This window comes from Myodes glareolus, chromosome 10, assembly GCF_982192425.1.
Source record: "Myodes glareolus chromosome 10, mMyoGla1.1, whole genome shotgun sequence".
Lineage (NCBI taxonomy): Eukaryota > Metazoa > Chordata > Mammalia > Rodentia > Cricetidae > Myodes > Myodes glareolus.
Window position 1 is genome coordinate 81,175,332 of NC_142035.1, and position 22,382 is coordinate 81,197,713.

Below are 22,382 nucleotides of genomic sequence, written 5' to 3' on the forward strand. Positions count from 1 at the left end.
AAGAAGGGAACACTGAGAGAGTCTGGCATAGTCAAGCACCAATGTTATGTTTATGGTACATGGGTTACCCTGGCAGATCCGCCTGCAGGTGGAAGAGACTCAGCCAGGTGAGAGACAGACAGATACGCCATGCGGAGAGAGCTTGGGTATAGAGTTTATTTTGTGGGTATGGGAGGGTATGGAAAGGTAAAGGTATGGGAGGGAGAGAGAAAAATAGAGTAAAGGGACAAAGAAAGAGAAGAAAGAGGGAGAAGAAGTGGCAGAGCCTGCCTCTTTAGAGGAAGAATGGAGAGAGAGAAAAGGAAGAGAAGAGAGAAAGGGGAGATTTGGGAGTGGGTGGAGCTTGTCTCTTAAAGGGACAGTGTACACGGGAGACAGGCCAGGCCAGCATAATTATAATTATAGCATCATGTGTTCTCTATCATTTCTTTCCTGTGTCATGATTTTTTTTAAAGCTACTTATCATGAGTGATAGTGTCTACATTCTCAGTCTACCTTAGCTCCCTGCATCCTATTTGTGAAAAGTGTTCTGGATTTTATTGTTATTATTTTCTTATTTTTTTAAAAAAAATTATTCATTTTACACACCAACCACAGCTTCCCCTCCCCCCTCCTCCCACTTCTCCCAACCTTCCACTATCCTATTCTTCATCCACTCCTCCAAAAGAGTATGTCATAGGGAGTCAACAAAGGCTGGCACATTAAGTGAGGCAGGACCACCCCCTCCCCACTGCATCAAGGCTGAACGAAACATCCAACCATAGGGGATGGGGTCCAAAAGGGGCAATTGCGGTGGGGATGATATTCTCTTCCGTGGAGCTGTCTGCAAGTTAGGCCCAGAATTCCAGTGGGGGAAAAAATAGCTACTGTAGTGGCAAATTTTATTTCAATTTGATACAAGTAAAAGTCATTAGAAAGGAGTGAGTCTCAATTAAGACAATGCCTTCATAAGATCTGGCTGGAATCTGATGCATGGTACAAGAGTGGGAGCTTAGTCCTAACACAACTTGATATGCCATATTTTGTTGACATCCATGGGAAGCCTGCCTTTTTCTGAACAGACACTAAGGAAGAGTGGATTGGGAATGGAGCAAAGGAGAGACAGGGGAGGAAATGAAAGGAGAGGAGAGAGGGATATCTGTTTGGGATGTAAAATAAACAAATAAATTTAATTAGAAAGAGAGAGAGAAAAAAAGACAGAGAGAGAGAGAGAGACCGAGACCAAGACAGAGAAAGAGAAAGAGACAGAGACAAACTGGTTCTAGGCAAGCCTATATGGAATTTTCTTAATTAGTGATTGAGAGGGGAGGGCCAATTCCATTTTGGTATCATCATAGCTGATCTGGTAGTCTTTGGTTCTTTAAGAAAGCAAGCTGAGCAACACATGTAAAGCAAGTCAGTAAGCAGCAGTCCTTCGAAAAGTGATATTTTATTTATATTCTGTTAAATAAAGCTTTCCTGATAATCAGAGAGCAAAACTAAGCCATGAGAGGCCAGGCACTGGTAGCACACACCTTTGATCCCAAGATTTGGGAGACAACAGCATATGGATCTCTGAGTTCAACGCCACCATAGGCTACACAAGATCAATGCATAAATGGATCCAGGTAATGGTGGCTCACACCTTTAATCTCAGAACTAAAGAATCATATACCTTTAATTCTAGTGCTAGAGGACAATATAAGACAGGAGGACACAAAGGCTCAGGGTTCTATCTGCTGTCGGCCAGTATTTATAGAGGTAGGATTTCTCTAGTGGCTTGGCTGTATGCTTTTTTGATCTTCAGCTTGAATTCCTGTATCTGTCTCTGGGATTTTATGATTTCTGCTATACTTTCATGGCCTCTGCATCATCTTCTGCCTGCAGATTCCAGCCCTGCTTGAGTCCCTGCCTGTGGTGGTTTAAATATAATTGCCCCTATAATCTCATAGCAAACGGTATTATTTGTAGGTGTGGCTTTGTTGGAGTGAGGACAGCCTTGCTGGAAGCATGTCATTGTTGGGACAGGCATTGAAGTTTCCTGTTATTTCAGGATAACACTGGGTGTCTCAGTCAACTTCCTGTTGCCTACGAGATGTAGGACACTCAGCAACTACTCCAACACCATTTCTGCCTGCATACTACCATACTCCCTGCCTTGATGATAATGAACTGAACTTCTAAAATTGTTAGGGAGCCACTCAAATTAAATGTTTTCATTTATAAGAGTTGTCATGGCCCTGGTATCCCTTCACAGTAATCAAAATCCTGACTGCGACACTGCCTCACTGCTTTTAATAATGAACTGTTATGTGGAAGTATGAATGGAATAAAAACTTTCTTCCCCAAGTTACTTTAGAACATGGAACTAAGATAGTAGTGCTGACTGGGCGTTTTCGGTGATGCAGGTGTTTTTGAGTCATTCTTGTCCCTGTATGTGACTCCAATCTACCCATTGGTTTTCCAAAATACAACTGGGTGGATTTTCTCTAGTTGGTACTTTGCCTGGATTGAGTACATAAGTATTTACATTACCTAAAAGAAATTAAATGGAATTTTGAGAAAATATATGATTACCCCACTAGTTTATTTTCAATTTTATTGGAAAGGACAGACTAATAATTTACTTCCATGTTATTTTATTGAATATAAAATCAAAAATCAGCATCGTTTATATTAAGTAATGAAGAAGCAGTTGGCTGGAGTCATGTTTAATAACAGCATGTTAAAATTGTAAAGTGCTACATTCTGTCCTGAGATGTGCATAGTCATGCAGATTTTAAAGAATATTTAAGTAATCTCAAATTACTGAACCTAGGTTATAAACAGGTATCCAGAATTTATAATTATTCTTTTCATTTTTCAAGAAGAGTAGATGCAATGTTTTCTTTTTAATAGGTATACTTATAAGTTCTAAAATCTTGTGAGGAAAAGCAACATCACAAAGTGCCAGATTTAAAATGTGGGCGGATAAGTGTCAGGTCAGCTCAAAAAAATACAAAGTTGTTACAAAGGACCAAAATAAATCTCAAACCAAAGAAGTCAGTGAAAGTTAAAATCCCTACCAGTTTGTTCTTAACAAGATAACAAGATTGTGTCTATTTGGGCATTCCAATGATGCAGGCCAGAAAATGGAGTGAAGAGAAAAATCCTATTAGTCACTTTATTCTCTAAAATGGCTTAACTGAAAAGTTCTTAAGGAAAGGATCTCGCTTTTGTTTCATGTTACAAGCCAAGCCCAGGACTCAAATCTGAGCCTGAGTGACCGGTTTTAGATACCCTGGAAGCCAACAGACACATTCTTTGGACAGTTTTCCTTTCCTTCTGACTTGGATTCGAAATGTGCAATTCTCCCTACCAAATCCTTTCCACGATTTTAAGGAAATGAATCTGCTAAATATCTTACAGCTATCTGTAACATAACAATCAGGGGATTTATTTGCCTCTCCTACAATGAGTAGGCAGAAAGGAAAATGCCTTTTCTGAAGGACAAGAAGTCATAAAGGAAGCACTAAGCCTCCTGACGCTTCCCATGAGCTGCATACCCATCACTCCAAGGTAACTCACAAATAAATCACACACATTTTTAGATCTTAAACTTGGCGAACTGTGGGTTGCACTGATTATAAAAACAATTAGGTACCAGTATCCTAGAATATTTAAGCATCATGATCAACTGTCACCTTGAAATTGGATATTCTGAAGCTTTAAATCTTAAATCTGTCCATTTCACTAGTTAAACTCGCTAAAGCTAGAAAAAGACTTTTTTTTTTTAACGTAAAAGAAATTTTAAGTAACGTAAAAGTCGCATGTCAGGGTAGATATTCTCTAGTATTTCTTCAATAAGAATTGTATTTTTGCTTTGCTTTAATATTATGTAAAATTAATTAGGCTCCCAGAAAGATCATTTTCCTTGGCGCTGCCTTACATAAAGAAATGAAGCACTTGTCTCCTCCAAAAGCTGGAGCAGTGACAATTGTTTAGGATTTAATCTATAGAACAGTTTTACACAAGGGGCTAACAAAATCTTCTCTTTATTTGAAACCTCATAAAACTGATGCACCTCTTTCAAGGTAATTAAGCTCAAATCACAAAAAGATTTGGCCACAAGGCTCAAGGGAGCTGGTAATAAGATATTCAGCCTTTTATCTCCATGAAATTGGTCTGAGAGTGTATTGAGCTGATAATGGATAAAAGCAGCAAGTGTATGCCAACAGATTCAGGGTCCTTGGGAGCAGACTGAGTCCCAGTCTGTTTTTATGTTTCAGTCGCTAACTGGCTTCTCATTAATCATTTGAAGAGAAGAAAAATACTATTAAATACCTCTCTACTCTCAGCATTACATATCATTTTAAGTTTGCATCCTAACTCAACTTTAAACTACTCAGAGTTATCATTCATACTGCCATCACAAATCAATGCTATGCAAGAAGGCATCAAGATCTGTTGTTAACTTAGTACTTGATATAAAAGGAGTGTTGCTTAGGCTTCTGAAGTAATCAGTTTTGCATATGATTTTTCAGATAACCAAATTTTAACACTCTGGACTAGAGAAATGGTTCAAAGGTTAAGGACATGTGTGGCGCTTTAAGGGAATCAGAATAATGGTAACTAGCCCTCATGCATTTGACAACAGACTGTAACTCTATCTCCAGGAGATTTGAAACTTTATTCTCATCTTTTCCTGAACCTGCACTCACATCCAAACATAGAGACATGCACTTACACATAATCGAAAAGAAAATAAATGCATAAAAAAAATCACATCACTAAAAAAATCACTCATTCCGGCCAAAAGATTATGACTAGAAGGAAGGGAGAGCACATAGAGAGGAACCTATAAATCTTGTTTGTTTGGTTTTCGTTTTTGGTTTTTCAAGACATGGTTTTTCTGTGTATCTTTGACTGTTCTACAATTCCCTTGTAGATCAGATTGGCCTCAAACTCACAGAGATCTTTGCCTTTGCTTTCTAAGTGCTGGGATTAAAAGTGAGCACCACCACACCTGGCTCCAAAAAGTGATTTCTTCACACAATTTTTTAATCATTCTCATAGTTTCATAATTTGTTAACTGCTTTTATAAAAGAGTGATTTCTAAGCAACATATTTTCAACCTGTGTTTAGACCAAATTATTAGTTATATGCTTCACTATTACGAGTAAAGGCAATGAAGGTTTTTATTGTCATTGATGGTCATTCCCAGTTTGTCCATCTATTTCCTTGTTAATGAACATTTAATATATTGCTCAGTTGTTTGTTATTCTAACACTGATAGAAACATTCTTGTAGTATTCTGGCAGTTTTATCTGATTATTTTCTCAGTAATCCTATCTAGAATTAATGGGCTAAATTTTGAAGAGTTTAAAGATTCTGTACATTTGCCCATTAATTTCACATTTATTCACCAAACATTTTATTTGCTGCTATAAAGTGTGCATTTATGTTGTTGAGATATCAGTGGAACCAGCAGATTATAAGAAGTATGTATGTGGAGATAGCATTGTATGAAGAGGACAAGATCAATCTGAAAAATAATTAAGTATTTTATAGTTTATTCAGTGGTGATGAGTTCTATTATAGAAATAAGTAACCTAATATTTGGCAAAATGAGATATTCATCATTTAAGATAGTATGGTCAGTGTAGGAATAGTTGAGAAAATGCTGCAAAATAATCACTTGAGTGATCCATTTATTCATTTACAGGATGCAGTGCTTCCATCTTCAAATCTTTGTCCACAAGAGAAATATCAGTGTTTATGTTTGATGCAAACGAACTGACCAGTTTCTCTGTGGGGATAATGTTCCGTAAGAAGTTATTGAAAATCTTTGTATATATACCATTGTTGTTTATATTTTTACTTTAATTTTCTGTCTAGGGTCACAGTGCAGTTTTCTATTGAACCATCATTTTTAAGTAGCTGATAGTTAAAACTTCATATAGATATTAAATTATTGTATGTATATATATTTTGTATACATAGTTTAATTTTTGTTATTGCCTGCATTTGTTCTTGTTGTTATTATCTGGATGTCCATATCACTAGAAATTGTTTGTCATATATCCTTCAAATGAATCCCTTATTGTTTGATAAAGATGAAAAATCATTCATAAACCCTATTTCAATTAATCCAGCATTATCAAAATACTTGACAAAATGATTTTATATATTACTTTTAAATTTTATTTTATAAATTTTGTTCCTTTCTTTCAGTTCAATAGCCAACTTTATGTTTTCCTAAATCCCTAAATTAGTCAATATGTAGCACTATCCTATACTTCAAGGTCCTAGCTTGTTCTCCAAACTTTAATTCTCTAAAGCTTAACTCAACTTTATTCTTTTAAATTTTCTTCACATATAGCCATTGTATGTTCTATTATGTTGTTTAAAAATATTCTCACACAAGGATATATTGGGCACTGAGCATGGTTCCCCTAATAACCAAGTACCTTCTCCTTTCTCTCCTCCTTCCTATAGTTGGGCCTCTTTGTTCCACTAGACTGTGTTGATTTCACATATGTATCATATACACACTCTTTATCTTTGTATCTTTGTAAAATGAGAGGAAAAACTAAGATTTGTCTTTCTGAGACTGTGCTAATTCACTTGCCATGATTATTTCCAGTGGCATCCATCCTTTCCTGAAAGGATGAAATTTGCTTTTCTTCATGGTTAAAAAAAACATTCCTTTGTTATGCATGTTATATTTTATTCATCCATTTCTGTGTTTTATGATACATATGTTGGTTATTTAAGCAACACATTGTAAATACTGCTGAAATCAACATTGATATCCATGTGTTTTCTTTTGACTTTTGTTTTAACTAAAACTTAGTCATTTTCCCCTTTTATTAAACATCAATTCTTTTTTCATACAATCTAATGTGAATACAGATTCCTCTCCCTTTACTACTCCTCGCAGTTCCCCCTCCTCCTCTCCCATTCCTTTCTATTTCTTGTTAGAAAAGAAGAGGCTTCAAAGAGATAGCAGCAAAACATATATATATATATATATATATATATATATATATATATATATTCAGATAAAGCAAAAACATCAAACCAAAGTTTTACAAGACAAATAACTGAAAATAAAGAAAACTCAAGAACTGGCACAATAACCAGAGAACTACTCATTCACACATTCAGGAGTCCCATAAAAAATGCTTACCTGATAGTTATAGTATAAATGCAGAGAACCTGGTATAGCTTAATGTAGGCCCTGTGATTTTTGCTTCAGTGTCTGTGAGTTCTTATAAGTGTTGCTCGGTTGGAAAATTTAGTTTAACCGAATTGAATTTGTCCAGAGTTAAACTTTTTGTTTGTTTGTTTGTTTGTTTGTTTGTTTGTTTTAGACAGAATTTCTACATATTCCAGGCTGACCTTGAACTCATAATGTTACTGTATTATAATTCTGAATATTGAGATTACTGGTGTGCCTCATACAACCAAGAGAATGACTGAAAAAACTTTCAGTAATATGTAGGTAGTTGTGTTTCTAATGACTTATTGTCATCCTGTAAAGGCTTAAAATTGTTTATTTTGATAGTATGCCCCTGTACTAAATTAAGGCAATGAAATTATGGTCCTACTTTAGATATAAATCAACACTATATTATATCAGTAACTACTATTAAACTAACTTTGCTATAAAATTAAGTGAAGAAACTTTTAATTGTAAAAAAGGACAGAAATAATATGTATTAAATAATATTTACAATAATATGTAAATAAGTTGTATTTAAACTATACAGTATTTGAATCTTTTATCCCAACTATATTTTAATTTCTATATGATTGATCCTCTGGTTTCCCATCTTCTTTCCTTCCTCCCTTCCTGTCTTCTTTTCTGTGTCTTGTTGTTTTTGCTTTGGGCCATTGTCTCAGTATGTAGTCCAGGACAGCCTCAAACAGTGTGAGACAGATTAACTTTGAATCTCTTGCCTCAGCATCTTTAGTATTAGAATTATAAGAATGTAGCATCTTATCCAAAAAGGAGTAAACATTCATTCTCCATTCTCATTCTCTCTCTCTCTCTCTCTCTCTCTCTCTCTCTCTCTCTCTCACCTATCTTACTATCTATGTTGGCACCTTGTTATCTATGTGGCATAATGAATATGTGAAGTCAGAAGACAGGAATCAGCAGTCAGTTCTCTTCTTTTGTGAGGATTTCTGGAATATCTTCAGGCTTGAACACAAGTGGTTTTGTTTGTTGTTTGTTTTCCACCTGAACAGCCTCTTTATTCCTGGATCATGCTACTGCAGGAACTGACTGTATCAGGGCTTGTCTCTCTATATCCTAGATGCTACTGCTTTCCATTTTCACTCTTCACTAGCATGCTATCCGACTTACTAACCTCAGTTCCCAGGAGCGCTTTCACCATTAGTTTTTTCTTCATTGGGTCATAGTATCTTCAGGTCCAGTCTCCCTACTCTTTGTCATCATAAATATCCACCTTTCATTACAAATATATTTTGTGAGCACCTCCTTGAGAACCAAGGTCTGTGCAATGGATTGACGATATAATATAAGGCTGTAGAATTTCACTGTTCCCCCACCCCAAAGGTGTACCATCTACTGTAAACTATAAGCACACAGTTTACAATACGCACAGTGTGTGAAATATTCTCACAGTAATGTGAAGAGTAGTCTAGGAATACAAGGATAGTGAAGTCTGTGTACAAAAGAAAAGTGGAATTATTGGTAGAACAGAACCTCTCATAATATGTTTAAGCCCTAATGAGAAGTACAATTTTTCAGCAACACTGCTGTAAAAGTCCATTTTTCATCTGTTTTTCTTGTGTTTTAATAATTTCTATAGATCTCTCCTCTGAATATTGGCATTACTAAACATGCTCTCATTTACAATGGCACAATAATAATTAATGTCCAGAATATCACTTTCTATGGCCATTTTATTTATTAATTTGTTTACCTGAATACAGACATAGCCTCATGCAAAATAGATATGGCTTAATTTTTATTCCCTAGTGCAAAAACAGCAGATACACTTTAAATATACATTCTGACAAAAGCCAGCTTATGCAGCGCTCCCTGTACCTTGCTGTTTTAGGCACAGCTGCATGCTATTAATAAACAGCAGACATTCTTTTAGCTACATTCGTGCGCATAGACACTAACACATCTTGTGCTCACATTTGGGGCTTCATCATTCTGCATTCTCACAATACAAAAATTCAGAAGAATAGAGTTGTCTCTATTTCTCTTTATAGTATTTGCTGTTATTCAACCGCATCCAAAGAAAATTGTCTTCAAAGGCTGTTTTTTTAAATTAGCATGAAAGTTTTGGGGAAAGTATCAGGATGTTTCCCAAATCCAAAGGTGTTCTCCAAAGGACAGAAAACTGAAATTTACCAAATCCTACAGAGTGTTCAAGTGTTCATACATAAATGACATACTTTTAAGAATGGGCAAAGAATTAATGGTGAGTTGTGTTTATACTGATGACAGGTAAGTGGTACTTATTTGTAGATTCTGTATTGTCTAAGGTTTGTATCTGACATTGGTTTTACAATAAAGACTTTTTAGTATAAAACCTCAAGGCTATATTTTTTCCTCAATACCTCAAAAAATTAGTTATTCCTGGGAACTCAAGTTATTATAAATTTGACGACTAGGCATTTGGGACTTGTAAAATTAAGGATGCTTGGGTTTGGGCTTTTTTTTAATTTTTTTATCTACAAAGTTGACATTTAAAACATCCTATGGACATGAATGTATAGGAAGTTGTGTACTTTGTATTGCTGCTGTAATGTTACCCATCCAGTTGACACAGAAGGCTCAGGAGAATGCAATGTGAGCATTTAGCTTTGCTCAGCCTATAGCTATCTGGGCAGCTCCGAAGAGAGCCTATAACTGCAAATCATATGAACCATTTTCTGAGTTCTATAAGACTGACAATGGGGAAGTCTATCCTCAATTTATTGGGGAAAATTAAAAGAGAGTTTATTGAATTTCTTATCACTTAAAGAAGTTGGAGTTTATTATCACAGGAGGATGGGGGACAAATTTTATGAGAGACAGCAGCAGTGAGAAGGACCTGCCAAAGCAAGTCTTAGAGAAATCTTTGGAGCCAGGCGGTGGTGGCACAAGCCTTTAGTCCCAGCAATCGAGAGACAAAGGCAGTCAGATCTCTGTGAATTTGAGGACAACCTGGTCTACAAGAACCAGTTCCAGGACAGGCTCCAAAGCTACACAGAGAAACCCTGTCTGGAAAAAACAAAAGCAAAATAAAACTAGACAAACAAACAAAAAAAAAAGGAAACCAAAGGGAAAAAAAAAGCAAAAATCCTATCAGCTTTTCCATATTTTGTTGTACTTGAAAGATCTCAACACTGAGGGTGGAATCTCTATATCTTGATGAGATCAATGAAAAGATTCCCTAATGGAATAACACTGAAAGCTTGGTCTTCTCTGAAATCTGTCCATCAATAACAGAAGCATGACTTCTGTTGAACGCAAAGTACTTTTCAAAACTCTTAGTTGAAATCAATTTGACGTAACTGATGTGTGAGACTATACCATCAAAGAGCATATATAAACACAAATAAATTTTTGTATGAAAATATTTTATAATCTTCACCTATTCTCCCACTCTTTAAATCTAATACCACAGTCCTAGTTCTGTAGCAGACAACTTCCTGAGGCACACCCCCTCCCCCATCTGCAGGGGACCACCAAGGTCTTCCTTTCCTACCCTCTCTTCCCCAATTGATTACTTTATTTCAGACCCCAGCTCCAGTGAGCTTGTCCTAGGAGCCCTCAGGCAGCTCTGCCCTGGGAAACAGATCAGTGCCTTGCCCAACCATGATCAGAGATGCTTCCTGATCAGAACTAAATACAGGCACACCCAGGCAGACTGCAAGTGTAGTGAGAGACCTTGGAACACTTCGCCTTAAATGTAATATCTTTATCAAAATCCCTCCCCTCAGGGCTCAGGCATTTCTTAATAAGAGAAGGCAAAAAGAATGTAAGAGCCAGAGAGGATGGAGGACTCCAAGAAAACACTGCCCTTTAAATAAATATGTTCTAAGCTCATATGATCTCACAGAGACTGGGGCAACATGCACAGGGCCTGCAGGAGTCTGTACCAGAACCTCTGCATATACAATGTGGCTTTCAGTTTACTGGTTTTATGAAATTCTTGGGTGAGCAAATGAGTAAGTCTCTAATCATATTTCATAATTTATATTTCATTATTTTCATATTTTTATTTTATTTATTATTATTCATTAGAAGCCTGTTCCTTTCTTTTTCCTTTTTCTTTTTATTTATTCTTTTTTTATAGAATACATCCTGACTGCTTTTCCCCTCCCTCTCCCAATTCTACTAGCCATCCCTCCCTTTCCCTTCTCCCCAGATCCAGTGTTCTTCTGTTTCACTGCAAAAGCGGACAGGCCTCCCAGAGATATCAACCAAACATGGCAGAACAAGATACAGTAAAACTAGGATGAGTCAACGCAGTAGGAAGAAAAGGGTTCCAAGAACAATCCAAAGAATGAGAGACACCTGATTCCGACTGTTCGGAGTCCCACAAAAGTTCCAAACTAGCCCGATTGATTTTCTAACAAGAGATAGAAACAGACAGTGGACCTGAATGGGAGGGGAGATTTGTGAGAAACTGGGAGGAATACAGGAATGGAAACTGCAATTGGGATATATTATGTAAGAAAAAAAAACTATTTTCAATAAAAGGAAAAAGAAAATACTATCATCTTATAATTGCCATTTTAAAATAAAAACTTGCATGGTCAACAATGAAAACTGATCATTATGCCAGATGGCCTCAGGGTTGATGGAATGTATAAACTGAAGGGTTGTAGTGCTTGTGGAGTAGTAACACTCCCAATATTCCCAACTAGGAACAAAATGCAAAAGAACATAGAATTATTTCTCATTATTATTATTATTTAAATACATTGACTGCCTATTTTAGCTGCAGGAAACTGAAACTGTCCAGAATTAATTTCTTTCCAAGTCTCTTAGACAATGGAAACATTTTATTTTTCCAATGCTGTGGTCAAACCCAGTATACCTTATATTACTGAGATTTTTTATTCTAAACTTTCAGGCTATTTTGTTTGGTTGATTTGGGTTGGGTTTGTTTGTTTTGCTTGCTTGTTCTTTGAGACAGAGTTTCTCTGTGTAACAGTTATGGCTATCCTGGAACTGACTTTGTAGACAAGGCTGGCAATGAATTAACTGAGATCTCCCTGCTTCTGCCTCCCAAATGCTGGGATTAAAGGTGTGTGCCACTGGCCAGGCTAACTTTTAATACAGAAAAATACGAATGAAACAAAAACATCTTGAGTCTTAATATTTACCAGGGAGTACATTTTTGAAAAAAGTAAATGAAGCCTTATAAACCATTTATTGAAAAAATTGACTAAGCAAATTTTCAGACTTTGCATAATAATTATATGTAAACATTTAAATTTTTATGCATTCAAATGATCTATTTCAAATTTCTCTATAAATCCGCACAGCAATTGCTCCTTCATCACGTGCTGCTTTTACATAAAATTACAGCATATGTGTATTTCTATAATACCCACACAGGAAAAAAGAATTTAAGGGTACAAACTGGGAAACCATATTGTACTGTGAAAATGTTTTGAAATTAGGAAAGTTGACATAAGGATAGGATCCAAGAAAAGCTGCTGGTATTTGATCACTGGGAGTTATGAAAGAGAGGAAGTGGTGAGGAGAAGAGAATGGGCACAGAACTGCCGTGGAAGCAGGGGTGAAGGGGTGCAGCCAGACATGAAAATCCCTGACTGCTGGGGCTACGATCAGTTCCCAGTTGACTTTAACTCCTTTCCCTTGTTAGATTCCTCTGCCTCGTCTTATTGTGCCGTTGTCTTTCTCTAACTAAGAGGAGTCTGCAAGCATTTCTCCTTGGTTTTGTCTAATGAATCTCCCACCAGAGATGTTTGGTTATTGAACTGCACCTGCTAGTTTCTCACAAGAAGATATCTGGTCAAAGCTGCAGAATCTGTGGGCTGAGGATTTGGTTGTTGATGAAGTGCTTAATCCCAAACACCCATGTAATAGCTTAGCAGAGTGGCAAGCATTGGTAAAACCAAAGATAGGAACTGGAGGATCTCTGGGAACAGGAGGATCCCTGGAACTTGCCAGCCAAGTACAGTGAGTGATTCTGTGTCAGAGGTGGAGAGCAATTGAGGAAGATACCCAGTGTCACCTCTAGCCTAGCAAACACACACACACACACACACAAACACACACACACCACACCAGGGAGAGGGGATGCAAAACTAAACATTAAGTTTTCATATATGTTGTAGAACCTGATTTGAGTATCAGACTAGAGATTACCAGAGTATACCTCCCTTATCGTACAAAGTACTGCTACCTGACAGTAGGGAGATCAGATGGCTACTACACACCATGATGGTTGAAGTTATCTGTTTCAAACCACATTCAGTAAATGTTAAGCATTATCATTTGCAATGGTCACCTTCATGAATACATTTGGAACAGAAAAGGTCCCCCCAAGTATTTTGTCCAACAGCAGTCTAAACTTCACTGCCAAGGTGTTTTGAAACTTTTATGTGATCCTAACATTGATATTAGTAAACTTTGAATCAAGCATACTATCCACCTCCTAATGTGAGTGATATCAACTGCTTAGGGGAAATCTTTAAGACAAAAGGGATGGAATTCTCCAAGAAAGACAAAAAGAAAGACAGTATGTGTATACAGTATCTTAAGGCTAAGGCTACCAGAGCAGCCCTTTGCTGAGTCTATAGCCTATAGTCTGACATATAGACTCAAGACTGTCAATACTCACAGTCAAAAACAAATCCTCAACATCTATATGTCTGTCTCTGTCTCTGTCTCTGTCTCTGTCTCTCTGCCTCTCTCTCTCTGTCTCTCTCTCTCTCTCTGTCTCTCTCTCTCTCTCTCTCTCTCTCTCTCTCTCTCTTTCTCTTCCCCTCTCTCTTTTTCTTCCACTCCCTATGTGTGTGTCAGGAGGGCAGGTGTGTGAGTGTATGTGAACTCTAATGAATTGATCATGTTTTCTGTCCTTTTTTAGTTCAACAACAGTTTCTGTTCCTTATGAATGGCAGACACAAGGCCATTTGCTTATCCATTTTTTTTTTTTTTGCCTGAGCATTCAGTAGGATCCTGTTTTCTAGCCACTCTTATAATTATATTGGCCATCGGTGACTGAATTCTGGCCAATGTATAACCAGTGAAAGGAACATATGTCTTTTAGGAATAAACCTTAAAAATATCTGAACTAATCCTCTGAGTCCCTTCCTGTTACAAAGAAACCTTAAAGAAGATGTGAAGAAAATGATGGATAAACAAGACAGAGAAGGAATGCTGTATCCATGTGAGGATACTGTAAGCAGGAATTGATCCTACACTATGCTCAGGAACTGACATATAGCTGTAAATATCTTATTGCATCAGACTCATTGTTGACTTATTCAAATCTTCTATTAACAGGATTGTACTCAACAGCATATATCAGAAGCCCGGACTCAGAATGGTCTCAGCATTACGGACATGCTTTGTCCCACCAGATGTGAAGACAGCTTTGGACGATCTGTGATAGATTGACTCAGTGATTTTACTGAAGGCTATCTTTGTTTAAATGTCCTTCATCTATCCTCATCAGTATTTCAGTTTGCTTTCTTGCTGGGTCTGTTAATTATTATAAGATAATCCTGATTCTTAAAAGAAAAGCTACACAGATTATTGTTATTGCAGTCATTTCATTTCTCCTGAATGTTTGGTCAGTCTATCTCCAGTCTTTTCTACTGTGCCCTGGGGCAGAGCTTCATCACAAACTACCGATCCCTAAACCTCTGATGACAGAGGGAGTGAGAATGCTATCATTTTCCTCAACAAGAATCCATTTCTGAAATTAATGATAGTCCATCTTTTTTGGAAGGTTCAATGGTACATGGTGACCATACAAACTGACAGGTTCTACCAAGAACAGGCACAAAACTCATATTCTACAGGACAATTAAGCATTACATAATACGTTGACTCTTTGAGAAGCACTGCCTAAGTCATCTATGCAAACACACCCTAACCAGGCCTGGTGTGATCCTCCAAGTTGGAGAGCATACATTCAGAAGTGTGGCATTCAAGTGACTACATTCCATTGCTCAGGTGAGGTAGTCACTGCTTCTGCTAAGGCCTAAACTGAGACTGCATGCACTGTTCTTGCTTTCTGCCTACCACGGGCTGTCAGTGATTCTTCTCTGAAGTAAAGTTGATGACTACAAACCCAGTCCTTTGACTAAATTCTCCAAAGAGAAATAAAAAAGCAACAGGGTTTATCTGTGAATTTCCTCACTGGGAAAGAAAAAATAAAAACACACTGATTTCTAGCTTCAGAGAAATGTTTCATAACTTTAGAGCATATGTATACTTTTTAACACAGAAAAAACAGGACCATGGAGAAAGAGGTAAAAAAGTAAAAGAATGATTTTAATAACAGTGACATCTTGGTAACAGTAGCTAAGTCATAATGAAGAAGTGAAGGCATAATATGCAAAATTTCTGCTCAAAACTATTACTCTAACTTGTACCAGATAACGCCAAATTAATAAAAGTCTTCCTTTTGCATGATAGCAACACCCATGTAAAAATGTCAGATATTAGGTTTGGTAAGGAGTCACCATATTTTATTTTTATTAGACTAAGCATCAAAATATCAAAACTATGCAATCATTTTTTTCTTCTTTCTGTTGAGCTTGTTCAAATGCCTTCATGTTTCACACATGAATAGTACAGGCCAGAACCCATTCTCTTGGCTTTATATGTATCAAATCCTTCAAGAAGTTTGGTATGAAATGAAACGTGTTGACTGGGCTGGGGAGTTAGGATTTCTTGTTTGAAAAAAAAGAAAAAAGAAAGGAAAGAAAAAAGGTTAAAGCAATCATTGCCTCTGTCATCCAATACAGTTAGACTATCTAATGTGGAGTTCTTTTATTTTTATATAAAATAACAATAATAAATATATTCTCAGAAACTTCAAGGAAATGTGCTATTTTTAATGAAGTTACTTCAAGGTCATAGGGAGAAAGTACATTATCACCAGCATAGAATATTGATCCGCCATTTATTATCATATTTTTACTGCTTGTTCTTTCAAATACTAGTTTTCATTATTCAATGTTTTTCTGCTTTAGAGTTTTATTCTGTCACAACCCATTTTCTAGCAATGGCAGCCAACACTTTCAAGAGAATAAACCACGCATAGGAAATTGCAGCTCTTCTCATTCAACTATGATAATTTGATGCAGGGTCACTCTTTCTCTTTTTTATTGATGAAATATTTTATAGCTCTTCCATAAGAAGCTCCTTTATTTAGTCATTGCAGATATAAATGGTTCACTTCATTGTGGGCTCTGCTCTAATCAAAAAATGATATGGAAGGAATAACCATAAGCCCTAAAAAAAAAATCATCTTTTTGTCCCGGAGTGCATTCTTCTTAAGAGGGCCTATCATGAAATCACATGTCATAGACTGGATACTAAATAGATTTGTTACTCTATCAGTAATGTTAATGCACTCTTTCATTCTTCATGTGAGTTTTATAAGAACAGTAGACGTTGACGCTTTTTGAAATTGATGACACATGTAGTATTACATCTGGCACATAAAACCAGATCCTGGCTCAATAAAAGGTACTGCTGTTTGGTGTGCAGTCTGTTCAGATCTTCTCTGAGTATATACTTCAGATAAAGAATATTTTTCTATCTCTGATCACTGATATGAAGCTTAAATTCAAGAGTTATATGCAGACATAAAATCTGAGTATATAAAGGTTATATTCAAGTATGTATTTTGCTTTAGAAATATCACCAGATTAATTATGTGAGTTTAAAATTTAAGAGAAAAATCAAATTTGAAATATACATAAAAGAATTGTACCTACTCATTTAAAATATGAAAAGTATATTGCCATTCAGAGGGAGCTTTGTCATAAGCCAGAAGAAAACACAAATGGAAAGTAAGCATTATTACACAACGAAAGCTGTTCTGAGTGCATGCTGCATACTCCTTAATTTGTTTCAAAAAATCAAGTATTTATTTATAATGACATGTTTGTGGTATTAATGAATGCCACTGAATGTGAATAATGAATTGAAAGTATAGAGTCTATTACCACTTACCTAGAAAAGGTACATTCCTATTTTGGAGCATTTTAGCCAAGAAAATAAAATGTTCTCCAATGTGATTTTGATTGGAACAAGACTATGGATTGAATAAATCAGGTTAGAAGAAAATGAAGAAATTGATAATACAACCAAGCACTCAGTAAAAGTGTGAGAAAAGAGAGAATCTGCCTTTGGGAAGCCATAAGGCAGAAACATGACTGACCGTAGGTGAAAATATAGATTGAGATGTGGGGAGAGGAAGAACAAATAGCAACGGAGCAAAGAACAGCAAATGGATTAAGAAAAATGAGAAGCAGATGGATCATGAAAAATGAGAAGCAAAGTCATCAGTCTGTGGCCAAGGACAGGCAGAGCGCTGTGGACATGTGAATTCTTAGGATGACGACATCGCTGCTGCCAAGCCTGCAAAGGAAGGCTTATCCACCGAAAAAGGCTGTAGGGACACTTTCACACGCCTGTGTTTGCTTCTGTAGCTCCAGCCAAATGGGGAAGGATGAGACTAGAGTTTGGAACTCTTCTAATCGTATTTTTGTCCCAGTGTGTAGGAAGTGTTGGAAATAATAAAACTATTCTTAAGATACCATTCCTTGGCTTTCGGTGGAAGAAAAACAGTTGCAGAGCAAGAAAAGAGTCTCTACTCAAAAGAACTCAAAATTCTGCCTGAAGGGGCACAGTATCAGAGTCATCAGCAAGCACCATACAATAAGAACTGTCTCCCCAAATCTTTAAAAGGGAGATTTCATTTTGGTAATTTAATTATTTTGACTAACATTACCACTAAAGCAGGCCATTGATTTTTTTGTTTGTTTGTTTGTTCGTTTGGTAATGTGTGTGTTAAAAGAGGATCCACTTAAGCCAAGGCAGCATGAAGTCTGAATGAACTGGGCAGCTTTCCCCTATGCAAGCTGCAGTCAGTGTATTGACATCTTTTTTTGGATACATTTATATACATGTGAATTTTAGAAACAAGCTCCCAGGCTGTACCAATTTTAGAGCCAATCCACCAAGTAGCTACAATCACTGCTATTTTAATAACTGTATTCATTTCAAAGAAACTCAAGTAATGCAGCTCCCTGCAAAAGCTTTGAAACTGACTAAACCCTTGGGATATCAGCATTTCTAAAGGAAAAAGGGTTCACAGTTTACCATGCTATTTATAAATATATGAAAGGGAAAGATTAAAAACAACATTGTAAGTGTCTCCCTAAATTTCATGCCTGCCAATGCTTTACTCACATTATAAAACAGAAAAAAAAAATGACAGTAAACCGAAAGGATATAATCTTGATTGAATGGCGTAAGTGAGGAGAAGAAAGTTTCTACAAATCGCTCTGTTAAATATCTTGAGGTCTATGGCAGAAACAGTTGTCCTGCAAGGACCGTTACATTTTCAGTGGGTCTGTCTATATGCTCATATCCTCTCCTAGTTGGCCACCTCCACAAGTCTTCACAGATTCATCCAATTCTATCCTGACCTATAAACAACAGTTTATATTCTCAAATAGCTTTCAAGAGACTCCATGTGGGTTGATACTGTCCAACTTCTTCTGATACTTGTGAAGCTTCCTTTGCAGGACACATTGAATACAATGTGGTGTTTGTGCACAGAAGGGTCTAAATATTTCGTTGGAATCCAGAGTCATTAGGCTTAGTGTATTTATCTTGACTTTCATATTTGTCACACAAAGATATTTGACTCAGTCAGTATTGTAACCACACGTAATTTGTTCAGGAGTCAAGTATTTTTATAATTGTTACTGGATATAATAAATCTAGGCAGAATTTAAAATTCATATTTCATATTCAATTCAAGCCTTACTAGTAAGAGAAAGAAGTCTGCCCTTTTTATACTCAATATTTCTAGAGAAGATCTTAGGGCAAGAAACTCTTTCAGGTTTCAGAAGAGAGTGAGATGAAAAAGAACACTGACATGCTTTATTCTACTTTTCAAAGTCACTGGCTCTACCTCAGGTATACAGACCATAATAGTCATCTCCAAGAACCTAGAAGCCATTTATGGAGAAGATACTTGTCATTGAGATTACTTCAATAGTAGCCACAAAAATGAAATGTATATACTTACTTTATTTAGGCTTAGAAGAAGAGGTTATAAATTCTAAAATTTCAACTTTACCAAAAAAGACTAGAGTGGAACTCATAAATATGCACTCTTCAGAAAGTCCATTGTTTTCATTCCAACTGATATTTAATTACATAGTTACTGAAACAGAATTAATATAACGTGTATTATCTTTTAGTATCAATATTTATTGACATATACAGTTTGGGTTTTTTTGTGGAAATTCAGCACTTTAAGCTATAATCTTTACAATCTTGAATGTATAGCCTTGGTTTGTAGAAATGATGGGGAAAGCTTGTGTCATATGTCTTGGCCTCTAGGTGCCATGTGGAACTAACTCAACATGTACTAGTTTGAAAAATACTTCTGCAAAAATTTCTGAAATATTTTTCACAGGTTAACTATTTTTCCAATATTTTCAAGGTTTATTTTTCCCCAAAATCAAGTTGTTGGAAGGGTAACCTTCCAGTGTGCCACCTTTGAAAAATAGCATGACTGGTCACAAAGTATCTTAATTTTTATTCTAATGTGTGAAAGAGCATTCTGGGAAGATTGCTATAATGTCTTGAGACTGATTATAGTGATGTTAGTTACAAACACTTTTGCCCACTCCGGGTTCATGAAGCACTAAGGACCCACTGCAGTGCCTCTGTTCTTGAGTATCACCCTTATAAAATATGACACAAATAATACATATGACAGTTTCCCTCTCTTTGATGTATATAATGTACAATCTGCAGCATATGCATTTCATAGTCTTTGATGTGATATGTATTTAATAGTGGCATTCTGGATGGGAAAGAAAAAACTTTGCCTACCTGACTTTAGAAACAAAACTTTTATTATATTATCTGAACAAAATGTGAAATACCATATAGGCTCATCTCACTTAGATCCACCTGAAGCAGTCAAATTTAATTATTAGTAAAGAAAAAAATTTATTAAATCATGGCTGAAACTTTAAAATAAATTCAAATAATTTAGACCTGATATAAATATTTCATAAAATTCACAAATTCAGTGCTCTTATTCTTAGTAGCTCTCTTACACTACATCAGTGTACTGCACCCTCTGAGTACATCCAAACACATGGCATTCTCAAACACAAATGTATGGTAGATTTTTTGTGTTTCTCCCCTATTCTGTGAAGTCTCACAGTCTTGCCCTTGTTCAAACCCCCTTCCAATGTAAAGTAAAATCACTTATTTCTAATATTTAGTTACATCTTCGCATCACAAATGACTATCACAAAGTCAAGTAACTATGCTGGAAAACCAGGGATTTACTTAAAAATGAAACCAAGACAAACAAACAAAAAGACAGAAGGATGTCATAGAAGATACTAAAAAATTAAAATTTATAAACAATTGTACTTTTACTTATTTCCTCTTAGTTCATATTCTTCATCACACAACACCCTCCTAGAACCTTTTTTTAAATAAATAAATTAGTGTTCAAGATTATTCCCTACAGTCTCTTTTATCAGTTTCAGTGTATCTGGTTTTATAAGCTGAAGTCTTCCATCTACTTGTACTTGAGTTATGTTCAGGATGATAGAAATGGATCAAATTACATTCTTCTATATGCACATACAGTAAGTCTAGCATCATTTGTTGAAGATGTTTTATTTTTTCTATAGTGTATTTCTGGCTCCATCAGAAGTTAGGTGTTCATAGGTGTGTGTATTTATGCAGAGTATTCTCTTCAATTCCACTGACTCTCCTGTCTTTTGTTTGCTTGCTTGCTAATACCATGTAGTACATTTTAAAATAATTTTGTAGGATACCTTGAAATAAGGGTTGGTGATACCTCCAGAAGTTCTTTTATTGTACAGGATTGCATTAAATATTCTGATCTTTTTTTGTTTATCTCAAGAAGATACCTGTCAAGGACTATAAAGAATTATGTTGAAATATTGAAGAGTAGTATTGAATCTGTAGATAGCTTTTAGTAAGATGGCCATTTTTACTGAGTTAATTCTACCAATTCATGAACGTGGGAGATCTTTCCATCTTCTGATATCTTCCTCAATTTCTTTCTGCAAAGGTTTGAAATTTTTGTCACATTTCTTTCACTTGTTTGCTTAGAGTTATGCCAAAATATTTTATATTTTTGTGGCTATTGTATATGAATTTGTTTACCTGATTTCTTTTTTGAACCATTTGTCAATTGTATATAGGGGTATACTTATTTTTTAAAATTAATCTTGTATCCAATCATTTGCATAAACTAAAGGTGTTTACCAGTTGTAGGAGTTCCCTGGTGGAACTTTTCGGATAGCTTAATTATACTATCATATTGTCAACCAATAATGATACTTTGACTTCTTTCTTGTCAATTTTTAACCACTTGATCTCCTTTAGTTTTTTTATTGCTCCAGTTACAACGTCAAGTACTATATTGAATACATATGGAGCAAGTGGGAAGCCTTAATTTTTTCCTGATTTCAATGGAATTGTTTTGAGCTTCTTTCCATATAATTTGATATAGTTCATAGGTTTGTTGTAAGTTAAAAATTGCCTTTATTATATTTAGGTATGCCCCTAGTATCCCTAATCTCTTAAGACTTTTATAATGGATATAGGATTTTGTCAAAGTCTTTCTAAGCATCTAGTGATACGATCATATGTCCTGATTTTACTTTCAGTTACTTCATATGCTAGATTACATGAACTGATTTTCATATGTTGAACCATCCTTACCTCCCTAAGAGAAAGACTACATGATGACAGTGGATGTTTCTGTGTTCTAGGATTTGATTTGGAAATATTTTATTTAGTATTTCTGCATCTATGTTCACAAGTAAAATTAGACTGTGATTCTTTTTCTTTGCTGAATCTTTGTATAGTTGGGGTGCCAGGATGGATATGATTGGCACAGGAGATAACGCCCTGCACAGAAGACCAGTAGCTCAGGCACGAAGATTAAAAATTCACTGATGGGAGCTCATGAAACAGACAATCTTCCGTAAGGTGAAGGACACTCTTAGTGGGATAAACTGGCGGCCCACAGAAAGGGAAAAGATTTTCACCCACTTCACATCCAACAAAAGGCTAACTTCCAAAACATATAAAGAACTCAAATATATAAATAATAGCAACAAAACAAGTAATCCAATATAAAAATCGTATG